The sequence below is a fragment of the Sceloporus undulatus genome, unplaced genomic scaffold (genome assembly GCF_019175285.1).
Source record: "Sceloporus undulatus isolate JIND9_A2432 ecotype Alabama unplaced genomic scaffold, SceUnd_v1.1 scaffold_12, whole genome shotgun sequence".
Taxonomy (NCBI): Eukaryota; Metazoa; Chordata; class Lepidosauria; order Squamata; family Phrynosomatidae; genus Sceloporus; species Sceloporus undulatus.
Window position 1 is genome coordinate 6,778,760 of NW_024802934.1, and position 15,217 is coordinate 6,793,976.

Sequence of the window (15,217 nt, forward strand, 5' to 3'; positions counted from 1 at the left end):
ACCTCCACTGTGACTCGAAGCAGCTTTATTTTGGCTGTCTGTAACAGGCCTTAGTGTTGCAGCTAAGGTAAACATGTGCCCTACTGTACACAAGGTTGTCTTCTATTTGAATGGCTGACACTATTATACTTGAAAGATGATCTTATACTTGCAGGTGTCTTCTGTTTAAAGGGTTCTCCTAGCCAAGTCAATTTATGAAGAACTAGAAGAGGAAAACCTTGGGGCTAGAAAGTACACATGAAGAGTTATTACATTAACAGTAGAATCAAGTACATTATTTCTTATTCATATCAAAGACTACACTAGTCTGTGTTGTCTTATGTTCTCTCCTTCGCTTCTTCTTCTTTGATTATGTATTACTTTTTTCCCTGTTACATATAATAGCAATCCTATATGTGAGGAAGGAAGTGATCTTAATATTCTGCATATAATATGTGTGTATACTTCATAGAATTATGTAGGACTGTTATTTAGGAAAGCAAATTTGTTTCTTCCCTAGTCTGGCATAGCCATGGAGAGGAGAAAGTGCATTTGCTGGCCTCACAGGAAGAGGAGGCTACTGTTAAATGCATCATGGTGTTAGCAACATGAAAGAATATGAGATGTTTGTGTGTGGAGATAGAGCCTACATCTCTCTTCTTGCTATTTGTCTTTGAAAGCTTAACCCACCCTCTTGCCTCTACGACAGTGTGTTCTTTGCTGGTTGCTATGGGGCCAGGTAGGAATTTTGCCCCCTCCTTTTTTTTTCTTACCTCCCACCCCATACTATCACTAGAGGGCTTAGATAATTTGACAAGGGCCTTGTCTTAAATAGATGGTTACTTGGCAGGTTATGGGGGAGAGGTGGGATTTTGATGAACATCTATGGTACCATTTGGTGAAGGAGAGCCATCTGGAACTGCTTCTTTAGGTCTTGTGACTAAGATGGGGAAAGAGACATTTCTTGCAGCTGGCATGTGGACTGAACCTTCACTTTAAGTCATGTAACTTAGGGAAAGGAATCTTCGGTTGGCCTTCCAGTTGGAGACTGGCAAGGATTAACCCAGCTTTTGGACTTGGGCTCAAATGTTATCACCCAGAAGAAGCTAAGGAGGAGGTCTGAGGGAAGACCACAAAACGCAGTTGCTCCCACACTATGGAGTTTATCACACAGGAGGAATTTCTCTTAGTTTCGAATGAAAAGAAAGAGGGGCCAGAATGCATTCATGTGAATTCACTAGTTCAGCAAATTTACATGAATTCGAATTGCATTCAAACTGACTTCCCATTACCTGAAAATAGCTTGTCATTGCCCGAAATTGCATGTGATCACCTCTCACGCAATAACACGAAACCCCATGATTGCATTCGGATTGACTTCCCTTTGTCCAAAATTGCATGTAGTAGTCTATCACGTAATAACGTTAAACCCCATGATTGTGTTCGGACTGCCATTGGATTATACTTCCAATTTCCCTTGTCTGATAATGTCCTAGGTCACTTCCCCTTTTGCAGCTCTCAAGAAGGAACAAATAAATAGTATACATTTAAATGAAGTGGCTCATTTTACCATCCATGTTTCCATATCTAGTTTTATTATGTCCTGGGTTGATCAGCAGTCAGGGGGAAAAAAATATAATACTGAATAGATTTTTTTAAAAAATAAAAATAAATCACTATCCTTCCTCTCACACAGTAAAAAAAATGCACTCCTTAATAGTTAAGAAAATGAAAACAGTCCACCAAAAAGTTATTTTATGTAATGTGCAATTTCTATTAACACAGTTCCAGACTGTATGATGGTGCCCAGAAGGCTACATCCTAGGGCACTAAATTGTTTCCCTGCATGTCACCCTCCAAAGCAGTTCTTCATTTCACTCTTCACATTCTTATTCTTTTTCTTTTATATCTTTGCATATTAGCCTTGGGGTATAGCTTGAGTTCTTAAGTTTTGGGAAATACAATCCAAACGGAGGGATTTACCTCCTTTTCTCCTACCACCTTTGACTGTTTTCTGTACTTTGCTCACATCTGAGGGAGCAAAGAAGTCATTCACGCAGATAGCTATTGGCAATTGTGAAATAAGCTTCCTTGCTTGAAAGAGAGGATGCTAAAAATATTAAAGCTATATATTCACTCTTCCTGAGGGGATACTGTGATTAAATGGATGCCCTAGGACCACAGCTGGAATGTTAAATGAAAACCAAAGCATCCCTCCATAAGCATGTCAACACAGTAGAACACCTCACAGCAAGACCCTTGGAAAGGCTGAACCAAAAACTAATAGTCTATAAAAAGAAGAAAAATATCTTATAAGAATATCATCAGAGTAAAGCACAATGTAACATGGCACTGAGGTTGTGATGGGGCTTTTCTGTGAACTATGAGACAACATAAATGATTGAAATTTATCTATGTATAAATACTTCTTTTATTTTCTACAACCTTAACTTTTGCTTCCAAATCACCAACAGAGTTTTAAAATTAAACACAGAGACCCCTATAGCAACACACTCCTTTTGGCAACTCTCTTCTCACACCAAGAGGGAAAGAGGCAGACATATCATGTCCCTTCTTCCCTACAAAGTTCCATGAAGTAATCAAAGAAAACAGCAGTGAGAATAATGGGCTTCAGTCCAATTTTGAGAGAAGATATTTGTTTCCTCTTTTCTTCAAATCTTTAAAAACCTGAGCTTCTGTGTATTATTTCAGTGTCAAATCCTGTGTGCTTCAACCTTTCTCAGACCAAAATTTCTGTGCTGTCAATCCATGTTGGTAACAATATTGGCAATCATTTTGTTTGGAAGCCAAACATTTGTCCAGCTCATAATAACCAGGAAATCAAGGGCTATTTTCTTGGAAGGTTTGGAATGTTAAATAAGTTTCTCAGTATATACCTTGCTCCAGAAGTACCTGCCTGGACCATAAAATCATTTTTGGGAGTCCTTCTCCTTCATTCACTGAGTGAAGTGAAGGAAGTGTCCCTGGGAGAGTTGGTAGTGGAAACTGGGTATGTAATGTCTAATCCAAAGAGTTTTTCTGGTATCTATTTTCTTGTAATGGCAGCAACTTTTAAAATTATTTTAACAGGCCTTAAATCTGTAATAATGTTAAATAATTATTTACATTTTTTCTTTACTATTAAGGAATTCACTCACAGTTGCTCAGGCTGACTTTGATGATTTTGTTTATGGAATGAAACAAAAGTTGGAGCAGTAGCACCTACCAATCTTCAATTTCATTGCATACCAAGTTCCACACAAAATGGACAAAACCAAACATTTTTTAAAAATCTGATAAGTCCTGAACTTGCACAAAAATATTAAGGATATTGACCCAAGTGAAAATGTAATTGTGGTGAAAACAGCTCATAATCATGCCTTCTAGAACAAAACATGTAAATAAATGAATACAGATGCATAGATACCTGAGGTGTTTGCTTAGAAGGTGTGCAAAGAAGTAGATGGACAAGTCTCAGAGTTTTGCCAGTCATCCTGCTGCACTTTGCAAGAGAGAGAGAGAGAGAGATATTAAGAAATATGCTGTCTGGGAGTGATGATTTTGGAAGGAGTAGCAGAGAAAAGCCTCTGGCACCCAGTCTTTTAAAAGGACATATACCTGCCTAAAGTATGTATACATCATTTTAAGGATGCTGGGCACTGTGCTAGTGCAGACCTCTATTAGCATAATGAGACTTTCTTCCTTTCCCCCAACCCACTATCCACAGCTCTCCATATTGCCCAAAAACATTCTGAAGGTTTCACAACCTTCCAGAACACATTTTGAATGTGTTTGAAAGGACTCCTGTCAGATATGCTGTCACAAACTGTTTCATCAATAGAATGGCAGTGTTGGATGCCACCATGAGACCATAAACAAATCTGAAGATGCCAACCACAGATACAGGTGAAATGTCAGGAATAAACTCTTCTAGAATATGGCCAAATAGTCCAAAAAACCCACAAAAAACTATAGACCATAAACCATTTGTTAAAGCTCCTATATCATTCCAAATTAGCCTGTAATTGCATTGATATATAATATCTGACACCACATATTAGATTCTGCCAATGTAATCTTTAAAGCACCTTTCTAAAAACAACTTGGGCTAGCACCCAGGTTTGAAACTCTCTTAATAGTCTCCATATTGGCCAAAATGTTCACAGAATTCCCCACATTTCCCCACAATTGTTCTGTTTGACATCATGTTTATATCTGGTTTCCAGAAATGATCTAGTCATGAAGTGGCTGTATGTGGCTAACTGGTTCTGCTGTGACATCATATGACTAATAGAGTGAGTGTCAGCACAGCAATGCCAGTCCACTGTGTTCTGTTGCCAGGATCCTTTCATAACTACAAAAGTCAAGAACGATATAGTGGGCCCTTCACATTCATAAAGATTTAGTTCTGCCTCATCACCGATGGGAATAACTGCAGGAACTCAACCTTTATTAGTCAATGGGTGGCAAGTATATGGACTTGCCTCATTTCGCCTGTGGGCACTCACCACGATTGGTTAATACGAGGCAGGATGATCCATGGGAGCTTCAGTCTGTGGATGGCTAGCCAGCTGATATTGCTGGATTAACAATACAGTACTTTGCTAAGAGCACTGCATTGTTTCTTTGGGGTGGGGGTGGGCGGTGGAAAGCTCTTCTAGGCATTCCCTCTCTGCAAGATCTTAATGATGGTAATCTTTAAAAATGGGCAATTAACCAACGTGGCTTCAAATATAAATGAGGTTGCAGGATAAGCTGATTTTGCAGCAAAAACAACATTTTATTAAAAAGATAGAAAAGGATAGCAACAAAACCAACAGAATAGTCAATGCAAGCTGTTTCTCAAAGCCAAAGAGGACAAAACAACATGTGTATTATTAATTAATTTATTTATTTCAAGGATTTATATCCCAGCTTTCTCCCACAATGGGATTCAAGGTGGGTTACAATAATTTAAAAATACAAAACTAAAACATTAATTACAAAAGTTAAAAAATAATGAAAATTAACAACATTAAAACATAAGTTAAAAACAGCATGAGATCTAAAAAAATACTAGTCATAACTAATCTAAGGGAGGCTAGTGGATTGTTGCTAAGCATAAGGGGTTTACTGGCTAAAATACGCACATGGATTTTCTCTGATTTGGGGGTTGGAGCAGCAGGTCAAAGAGACGGTAGGTCAAAGGAGAGATCCTGTGTGTATGTATTTAACCTTTTCCTAACTTGTGGAGTGGTCTCCTAAGAGTGAAGGGAACACCTCTGAGTGAGTCAGAACATGAACTTAAGCAAGATATTTTTTTAAGTGCTTGCAGAGGGCAGAGGTGAAATTCCCTTTGGGTCTGATAATTCTTGAGCCAGCTGTCGTATACGGACAAAAAGTCAACCAGTATAGATATTTTCTTCACAATGGGTGTGTATACCAGTTGAGTCAGTTTGGCAGGTCTCCATTCAGCAGAGGTGGACAAGACACTTAAGCACTAACTGCTCTCAATCAATGCAACAATTTCCTTGCCAGTTGTGTGTGTACTGGGTGGAGGGAGTGTTGAAGAGATTTTGCTGACTTTAAGTTTAAAATTAGGATTGGCTTGAAACTACCAGCATTACCTTTTCCATTATGAATTTTTAACAATTTGTGGAGACTTTGGCAACAGATAGCTTTGCTATGTTATACATTAAATATTCATATATATTGTGCATACATTGTTACAACTTCATGGCATGGCATGGCATTCAGAATTGCGGAATGAAAATTACTGTGGTTTTCTTAAGTCAGTAGCTTGTTTTACTCTCTTGGCACAGAAGCACCTTAGGCTGAGTTATGATTTCTCCTAGAAAACTGGACTTCTGTTTAGCAATGTCACTGAAACCCTTAATTATCCCTTGCAGAGTATGAATTAGCTAGCTGTGTTTTCTCAGTTCTGTTTGAGAATATGGACATAAAGAAGATCTTCTATCCACAGTTTTGAATACTCGGAAAAAAGCATTTTTCCGCCCTCACCATCCTTTCTATTTATATTCATAATTGGTGACCCCATTCCAAACTGGACTGAGACCAATTTGTTCATCACGATTATCTTGAAAACCAAATGAATTTGTATCATTTGTAAGGATGTGGTCAAAACAGAGGTGAAAAAAATGGCTCTTGTTTCTCTGACTGGAAAGCAGATTCTGAGGAGAGGATATACAGTAGTGAATCATCGGCCAGCACTAGCATACCAAATCTAATCCATGGTCTAATGAGAAGCCTTGCCCAGAAAAGGTCTTGAGGTAAGTGATTATTTTCATACCAAAACTGAGAAGTTTATCTCATTCCTAATAATCACCCACAAATAAAAGGCTCAGGTCAAGGATGACTAATCCTCTTAACTGTGTCTGCAAAGGAAGGTGGAATTTGTGTCAATGTAAATACAGACTATGAAATTAATTAGGTTCTCCTCAAGGAAGTGCACATCACCTTACATATCTTATTTTTCTAAAATGACCCCTGGCATCTTGTTACTTATGTTGTGTCATTGTTCTAATTTGCATATGTGTGCCCCTTTGGAATTGAATATAATATGAAGGATCATACATTGGGGGAGGAGGTCGCAAGTCAGTGGTTGCAAACATCATTATGTATATTTCATACAAAAAATATTAGTATAAATGGGATGCATTGCAGCCTTTTTGAGTTACCATTTCTTCCAAAGATGTGTGAAAACAGCTTTGAATTTTCATGTGGAATTTCTATGCTACCGTTTTTGAAAAAAAAAATAGAAAATCATCACAATCCATAGATATGTTTGATTCCTCTCTACTGACTACCTTGAATATCACAATTGGAGTAAAAGGCAAGGTTGCATATAAAATGCCAAAGTCTGCTTTTTGTAAATTACAGGTTGTAAAGTGTTGTATGAAAAACAAATAAACATATTTGCTATACCTCTGGGAAGCCTTGTGGAGGTAGTGATTAAATTTAATATGACTGACCTCATTGTCCTACCTCTAATGAGCCAAAATGGACAGAGATGTCCTTGATCCAGCTGGTGCTCTCTAGTGTCTTGGACTATAATTTATCTCTCTTAACCTCCTGGATGGTGCAATTGACTAATGGAATGGCCTATCACCTTTCAAATAGAGCTAGAGATCTTCTGGTCTAAAGTGAGATTAGTCTTAGCTACTTGCGTATTCTACAGAAGACTGCTTTTACATGAAAAGCCATACTGAGACAAAGTACAATTTTAACTTAAGTTTTTGTCCTGTTGTGAAATTTATAAGACACAAAGACATGGATGGAACCTTGAGGAAATCATCCTCAAAAAAGAAGAGGAAAAATCAATGTGGATGTGTTCAGAATTTCTAAGGGTATTATAACATCAACTATGGCATAGTCAACCTCTTTCCTAATAATTTCTATTGTAAAATTTGCCTTCCCCATTCCTATTGTATTAGAAATGTAGATGTTCATTAGCTGCTGTTCACCATCACTTGAAGCAATAGCATCTCTATACTGGGTGTCATCCAAGGTGAGAACAGGGCTGCCAGAGTGGCCGCAAGAACCAAAAGTTCATACTGGCCCTCCAGTTTTCATTGCTGCATGTATCCCTTCTGCTCCTTCAGTCCTGAACTTTCTCCATGGGAGGATTCTGGGGCCAGAGCAGCCAGCAAGGGTGCTTGTGTGCCCCTCCTGCCCCAAAGGAGGAGAAGAGCCTATTGGGTGTCACCCCTCTTCTGAGTGTTATCCAGTACAGTCTGTACCCCCTTCCCAGTGACACCACTGGCTTGAAGAATTATTTCTTGGAGAGTATAGTTCTAATAGCATCAAATGAGTGAAACTGAGATTTCATGCCCCACTGTCCACCACTTTATTTGTATAGAATCTCATACATTAAATCTCATTTTTTTGTTTCTTGTCCCCCAACTACCTCTACAAAGTTGTCCTGGTCCTTTTGATACTCTCGGTACTCCCAAGTAATTTGCTATATCATCCATAAAGATACCTAACTCACATCTCTCTCCTGACCTGGAATCATTAAAATAAATAGAACTGGTCATATTATGGATCCTTAGGGGACTGCCACTTCTTATTTTCGACAAATAGAAAAAAAATCATCCATTAATTCTTACCCTCAGTATACTGTTTTTCACCAGTTCCTTTTCCAATCTATTCCAACCTGTAACTTGTCCTCATATCCCATGATTACCCAGAATATTCAGGAGCCACTGTGTTTCTTTCTTGAACTGTAGCCAAATAGAAATGAATCTAGGTGCAATTTCATAGTCTTGTTTCAATGCAGTCAGTCAATAGACTGTAGATTACTTTTATCAGATTACAGTGTGAATCTCATCTGTGATGCAAAATGTCTGAAACATATCACAGCAAAGCAGGATACTCAGCTGCCAGATCTGTTCTCCTTGTAAGTATTCTATTTCAGATTCAAACACAAGTTTGGAATCCCTTTTTGTTACCTGAAAAACAAACTACATTTCCTTACCAATTATAATCTAAGAAAATGCAGCAAGAAAGGTAAAATATTGATTATTTTGAAGTTTCAAGATCCATATCCTATAAGGATGGTGTGGAGACATATTGGAACTTTGTCACTAGCCAATGGGAGTGAAGCCAGGAGTGAGGCTGCACCCAGGAGTGAGTATATAGGAGGGAGGAGCAGGTTTAAAAGGGGTTGGCGTTTAGTGTGCCCTGAGAGGTAAAGAGCCATTGAGGCTAGGTTAGGCTGCTGTGAGGACAGTTAGAAAGGGTTTTAGGTACCCAAGAAAGGGACAAAGAATTTCCTTAATTATATTGTTGTAGTATCCTGCAGGAGACATAATGTTTGGTGACTAGTGGAGTCATAGGTAAACAGAAGAGTTACATGATACAAAGGTTTAATAAAGGTTCTGTTAAAGTGTAGCCTGTAAGGTAACATATATAAAGCTGTAAAGAAATAATTACAAAGACAAACTAAACTGTCAAACTAATAAAGTATTTATACACCGTATCCATTGTGAACACCATCCACTAAAAAAGATACTGTATTCAGCTTGACTTGCAAACAATTTTTTACCTTGTTTCAACAAGCAGCTGTCTGAAGTGATTTCAGATATACAGTGGTGCCTCGGGATACGAAATGATCGGGTTACGAAATTTCCGGGATACGAAAAAGTTGGATTGGCAAAAACTGTTTCGGGTTACGAAATATTTTTCGGGTTACGAAATTCATTTCAGCGCGAATTCAAATGCTATAGGCTTTCCAGTGCTAACGGAAAAGTTTTTCGGGTTACGAAATTTTCGGGTTACGAAAGGAATGGCGGAACGAATTAATTTCGTAACCCGAGGCACCAGTGTACATTAAAATACTACCAACATTGAGAAAAGTCTTTTAGGTTTGGGGCACAATAGATAGTGGGTGAGTCTCACCTTCCCATAATTGGTGGTAGTGGTGAGATAAAAAAAGACCCATTGTGCTGGCATCGAAGAAGGTAGCTGGGTGGGTAAGACTCATCATGACAGCTGGAATGGCTCTTTATGCTACCTACAAGAAGATCTAGACTCAGGTGCGTTACAGACCGCCCTAAAGCGGGCAGTCTGCCGCTGCCACCAGTCGCTGCGGAGGGAAGCCCCAGCGGCCAGACCGCGAGGCTTCCGGCCGCAGTGAAAAGGGAGCGCCAAAATGGCACTCCTTTTAAAAACGCGGAAGTGGCGCTGCGAGGGACGAAGCGCGCCCTCGCGGCATCACTTCCGGTGCGCCATGTCTGGACACTGTGCATCCAAGACGTAAAAATGTCAGTGCCCATGTGGATGGGTACTGCCATTTAGGACGCGCTCCGCGCGTGTTGGGAACAGGGCTGGTTAGGAAGGGGCAACCCTTCCTAACCCTAGGATGCCCTTTCCTAACCCTAGAATGCACAGAGTGCGTCCTAAATGGTGGTCTGTAACCCGCCTCAGTGTTCATTTTTGATTAAATAAATTAAATTATATAATACAATAAAATACAGTGCAATGTAATACAGTAGAATACACTGAATAAAACATTACTACTAACTATCTAAGAACTGAAGGGGGCAATTACACAAAAAGATCTCAGTTGATGGGCAGGCTCATGAGGTAGGTGTTCCATCTTAGTCCAAGGCCCAGCAAAAAATTAATAGTAGTCTCTTGTAAATATGTCAGTCTTCTTACTGAAAAGTATTATCTTTCTATAGATAATAAAGTGATTATTGTTTCTGAAAAACAGATAAAAACTTTCCTTCTATCAGCTCAGACCACCAGTCCATAAAGGAAAGGGATAGACATCTTGGGTTTACCATGAAAGTTCTTTTATGGGCATGACCAAAGCTTCACTCCTAGCTTTGAGCCGACTCCCCAGAAACTAAAGGTTTATACTTTAATTCTCCTTGCTTTTAGACAAATAATAATACTAAAATGAAATAATAAAAATATCCACTAGACGTGGCTTGGGAAAGGTGTGGTCTGAGAGACAAATGAGAGGAGTAGGGTTTCACATTCTCTTTACTTTATCTAAAGTCCTGTGAGCAATGGCCGGAATATTCCGAGGGCTTTCTATGGAGTAGCCTGGCTCTAGTGTTGCCCTGCCCTTCCCCAATACTTAGCCTTCTGTTCTGATGCCGTGGTGAGTCCTGTGCCTCTGAGATCTGACCTGAGAGTGAAGTGACCCATGATGGTGTTGGCTAGGCTGGGCTGCACAATGGGATGCATGTGAGAACAGCTGCCCAGTATCAGAATGGAATACTGCATTCTGAGGAAGTAGACCAAGTCTATTACAGCTTATGCTACAACTTCTTTTGCACTATTCGTCTCAAAGATGCTACAAAATCCCTTTGGAATAACATTCCTAGTTAGGATTGTTTTGATAGTTTCTTCAACAAGACAAAATCACGATGAAATATCTGAATACTGGGAGAATTAAACATGGAATTTGAGATAGCTGTGTCTTTCATAGCATGAGCAAATACTGTATATCAAAATAGGAATAGGAGTTCACTGTTATGTCAGTGAAATACCATTTGTTGTTACAGTCATGTGAGAGCCACAAGAAAGAGTCCTAAATATTGTCTGTCTCTAAATTCTTATCTTTTGAAAACTGAACTGCATTCAAATTATTCTTGGTTCCCATTTTTCCTAGCACTATCTGTCATGAAGGACTAACTTTTATGAAGCAGAAAATCACTTCAGGTTTCAGACCAACCACTGAGCTCTCTTATATAGTGCCTGATTGAATCAACTCTACTCAGACTGATTTCTTCCCATTGCTTCTTTTACCAGACTTCTCATGCATTGCCACTGATTTTTGCTTTTGTTCATGACTTTAATTCATTTCTCAGATGTGTGTTCGCTCCATAGGTTTCTGCCTGGCTGCATTACTTTTTCAATCCACAGGATACACTTTCTGATTATACAGTTTTAATATCAAGTGAATGCTAAATGAGCTATAGGCATAGATGTATTAGCTAGCTAGGGAGATGCTGCAGCTGAACAGCAAAACTCACTCTTTCCATACCGATGGTCCACGGTTGAACTGCTGGCATCTCCAGACTAAGTAAATCAGAACAGGTAGATAGTTGTTGTTGTTGTTGTTGTGTGCCTTCAAGTAATTTCCAACTTATGGCAATTCTAAGGCATACCCTATTATGGGATTTTCTTGGTAAGACTGTTCAGAGGAGATTCATCATTGCCTTCCACTGAGGCATACCTTCATTTAATATCCATGGAGTCAGTGAGAAATGAAATTTAACTCTGTGGGTTGGCTGATCACAACTAGTATGTGGATTTTGCTCCTTGACCTTTACATTAAACCAAACTATTATAAATACACAATGAACCATGAAGTAAGCTAGGCTTTCCAGTGGAACCTAGGCAGAATAATATTCTGAATAAGAGAACCCTAGCTTTGTAGTAGAATAATAAGCTGCATAAGAGAATCCTGAAGGCCAGAAAAATAATACACTGCTTAAGAGAACCCTAGCTTTGTTAGTGAGTACAGATAGAACAATAAGATGAATAACAGAACCCTAGTTTTGTGGTGGAACCCAGAAAGAATAATAAGCCAACATGAAAAATCTTCTCAATTTTCTATTTGGGCACAGGTTTTTGAAAAACAAAATAGCTGACAGCCAGTTCAGCCAGTGAAGAACAGGAGATCTATGAGTCCATGTTGTACTGGAAGAAGGAGGGTAGCCAACAACTTCTCTCTCTCTCTCTCTCTCTCTCTCTGGTCTCACAGAATATTCTGATCGCTATTTCTTTTCTACACAGCCATAAAGGTACAAGAGCCCTGACCTTTATTTCATCTAGTAAGCTGAGGTTTAGACTTAGCAGTCTTAAAATTTAACAATCCAACTCTAAGCAAGTAAAGGGCAAACTACATATGTTCCCTGCCCTTGGGAACATGATTTCCCTCTCCCACACTAGTACATGGAATAGACAATTGGGACTGATACTTTGCCATGAAGACTATGAAGTTTTAATATCTTTACCTAAAGATGTTTTTCCAAATTGAATCAGACCCCCTACAACTTGTCTCAAACAGAGAGTTGGAGCATCTGTTTTCTCTAATGCGAGTTAATTTCCATATGTAATCTCTATTGGAATCATCACTATAGTGGACAGTAAAGGGAAGAAGCCCCCTATCTCCTACAGCATAGAGCTGTCAGACTGAAAACTGGAGAGGGCTACCATACCTTTAATGGTTGCATAGAAGAGGGAGTTTCAGCAGTTGTTGCTTCTCATTGAACCAAATAACAAGCAACACATATTGAAATCTGCTCTGCCTACAAAGCTAGTAAAGTTTTTTTTCCTCTGGTAACCTTTCATAGCAGGGTCCCTTTCACACTACAGAATTATGGTACTATAATTCCACTGCAGCTCCCATGGTTCCACCTTATTGAATTCTGGGATTTGCAGTTCAAGGAGTGTTTAGAATTCCCACTCACAGAGCTCTAGCATGTCATCAAACTACAAACTCCAGGATTTCACAGGATTAAGACATAGGATTTAAACTTGATTCATTGCACTATAATTCTGAAGTGTGGAAGTGATCCAGTATAAATTCCAGTTTCAACAAAGGGCTCTGCACTGGGTATTTCTAAAAGAAAACTCATGTACTTAGGGTCAGTCACAAATTAGTGTTTTACGTAGTTGTTCCTAAAATCACAGTAATATAGATGGCTGCAATCTGATGCATCTATACATGGAAGTAATACCCACTGTGTTAAATACTTTGTGTAGAACTATATAAGTTTAGAAAACATATCCAGGGGTGGGGGGGGGACGGCCAAGATGGCGAAGCGCTAGCAGTAATCCAAGGTAGCAGGTGGAGTTGCTGTACCGTTTGCGGGATTTAATATAAGGAAGATCATTCCCCCCGTTAAAGGGGACTCAGGTGGGCTCACGGGGTCCTCACACAGCTATTGAAACTGAAAAGAGGCTGTAAAAACCTCTAAGTAAGGGGAAATAGTTGGAGGACGAGAGCAACTGCAACCGCAAACAGGGGTTTAAGCCAAGCCTCGCCGAGCCGGCTTTTTAGGGGAGGGGAGGAATCAAACAGCTCAAGAAGATCTGGTTGCTAAATTGAAGATCCTCATAGAAAAGACTTTGTCGGAGGTGAGGAAGGAAAATAAAATAAAGAAGAAAAAGGACATGTAACTAAAATTGTAAGATTAATTAACTGGAAACCACCAAGCAGTCCAACAAGGCGGACGAAAGCAGCTCAGCCGGGAGAAAGGGAAATAGAAAGAAAGAGAGGGTGTTTGGAGCACGGCGAGTAGAAAGGAGAGGGGGGAAAGAAACGACGGTGGTAAATAAAGTTACTAGTAAGGAAAACAATAGGTGAGACGAGGAGGAGAAGCAAGTAGCAGCAGGCAAGGAGAAGAAGTAGATGGTGAATGGTGAGGTGAAGAGACAGACGGAGACGGACGAGGAAGAAGCAGAAGGAAGCGGACGAGGAGCAGAAGCAGACGGCGACGGACGAGGAGGAGAAGTAGACGGTGACGGGCGAGGAGGAGAAGCAGACGGCGACGGACAAGGAGGAGAAGCAGACGGCGACGGACGAGGAGGAGAAGCAGACGGCGACAGACGAGGAGGAGAAGCAGATGGCGACGGACAAGGAGGAGAAGCAGACGGCGACGGACAAGGAGGAGAAGCAGTTGGCAGAGAAGAAGAAAGAAGAATGAAAGAACTGGACAGAAAAGAGACTTAGAAAGAGACAGACCAAAATTGGAGCTTGTAAAGTACCTGAAAGTTGCTCTTTTTTCTTTTCCGGCTTCTTCTCTTTGAGGGGAGGAGGAGGATTGCTGATTTGGGTCGGCGTTTTCAAGGTCAGAGACCGCATGAGAGGGAGGAAGTAGATAACAGGAAAAGAAAGGTTGGGAGACTACCAAAGAGAGAAAGCAAGAAGGGTGGTGATTAGGGTGAAAGGAAGAGAGAAGGGAAGAAGAGGCATCTAGCGGTTGGAGGCTAAACTACAAATCAGAAAACAGGAAGTATAGCAAAGAGAAGCAGCAAGAGAGTACATAAGCTAAAAGAAAAACTGTAAGGAAAACAGCGCCACTTACAGGATAAGCAGTATAACCACAAGAAATTGGAAAAATGGAGAAAATAGAACCATAGTGACAAGAGGAAGCGAAAAGGAAAAAGAAAGAAGAATGATGCAACAAGCTGAAGCAAATAAAAACTTACTAAGAAGACCATCTTTTGAACTTAAGACAATGGATTCAAATTGGAAAATACTAGAAGCTATTCAGAAGATGGAGACAAATATTCGACAAGAGATAAAAGATTCAAGAGATGAACTGAGACAAGACTTTAAGAGAGATATAGACGAATTGAAGGAAACGATAAGAGGAATGCAAGAAGATGTGAAAGAGGTAAAGAGAAAGACAATAAAGTTAGAAGTCAAAACAGAGGAGTTGGAAAGAGTAACACAGGAACTAACGATGAAACAATTGCAAGAGAAAGAACAAAATAAAATGAGGGATTTGAAAGACAGAAGAAAATGTATTAAAATGAGAGGATTGAAAGAGAAATACAATGAAAATTTATATGAAAAAGTAATCCCTGTCCTTGCAAAATTGATTGATTGTACACCAGAATATTTGGAATTAGACATAGACAAAATTTTTAGGATTAACTCAGTGGCAGCACGAAACCAAAGCCTACCGAGGGATATCGTGGTTTATTTTATGAGAGAACGGATTAAAGATAAAATTATACAGGAAAGTTATTTAAAGAAGATAACAAT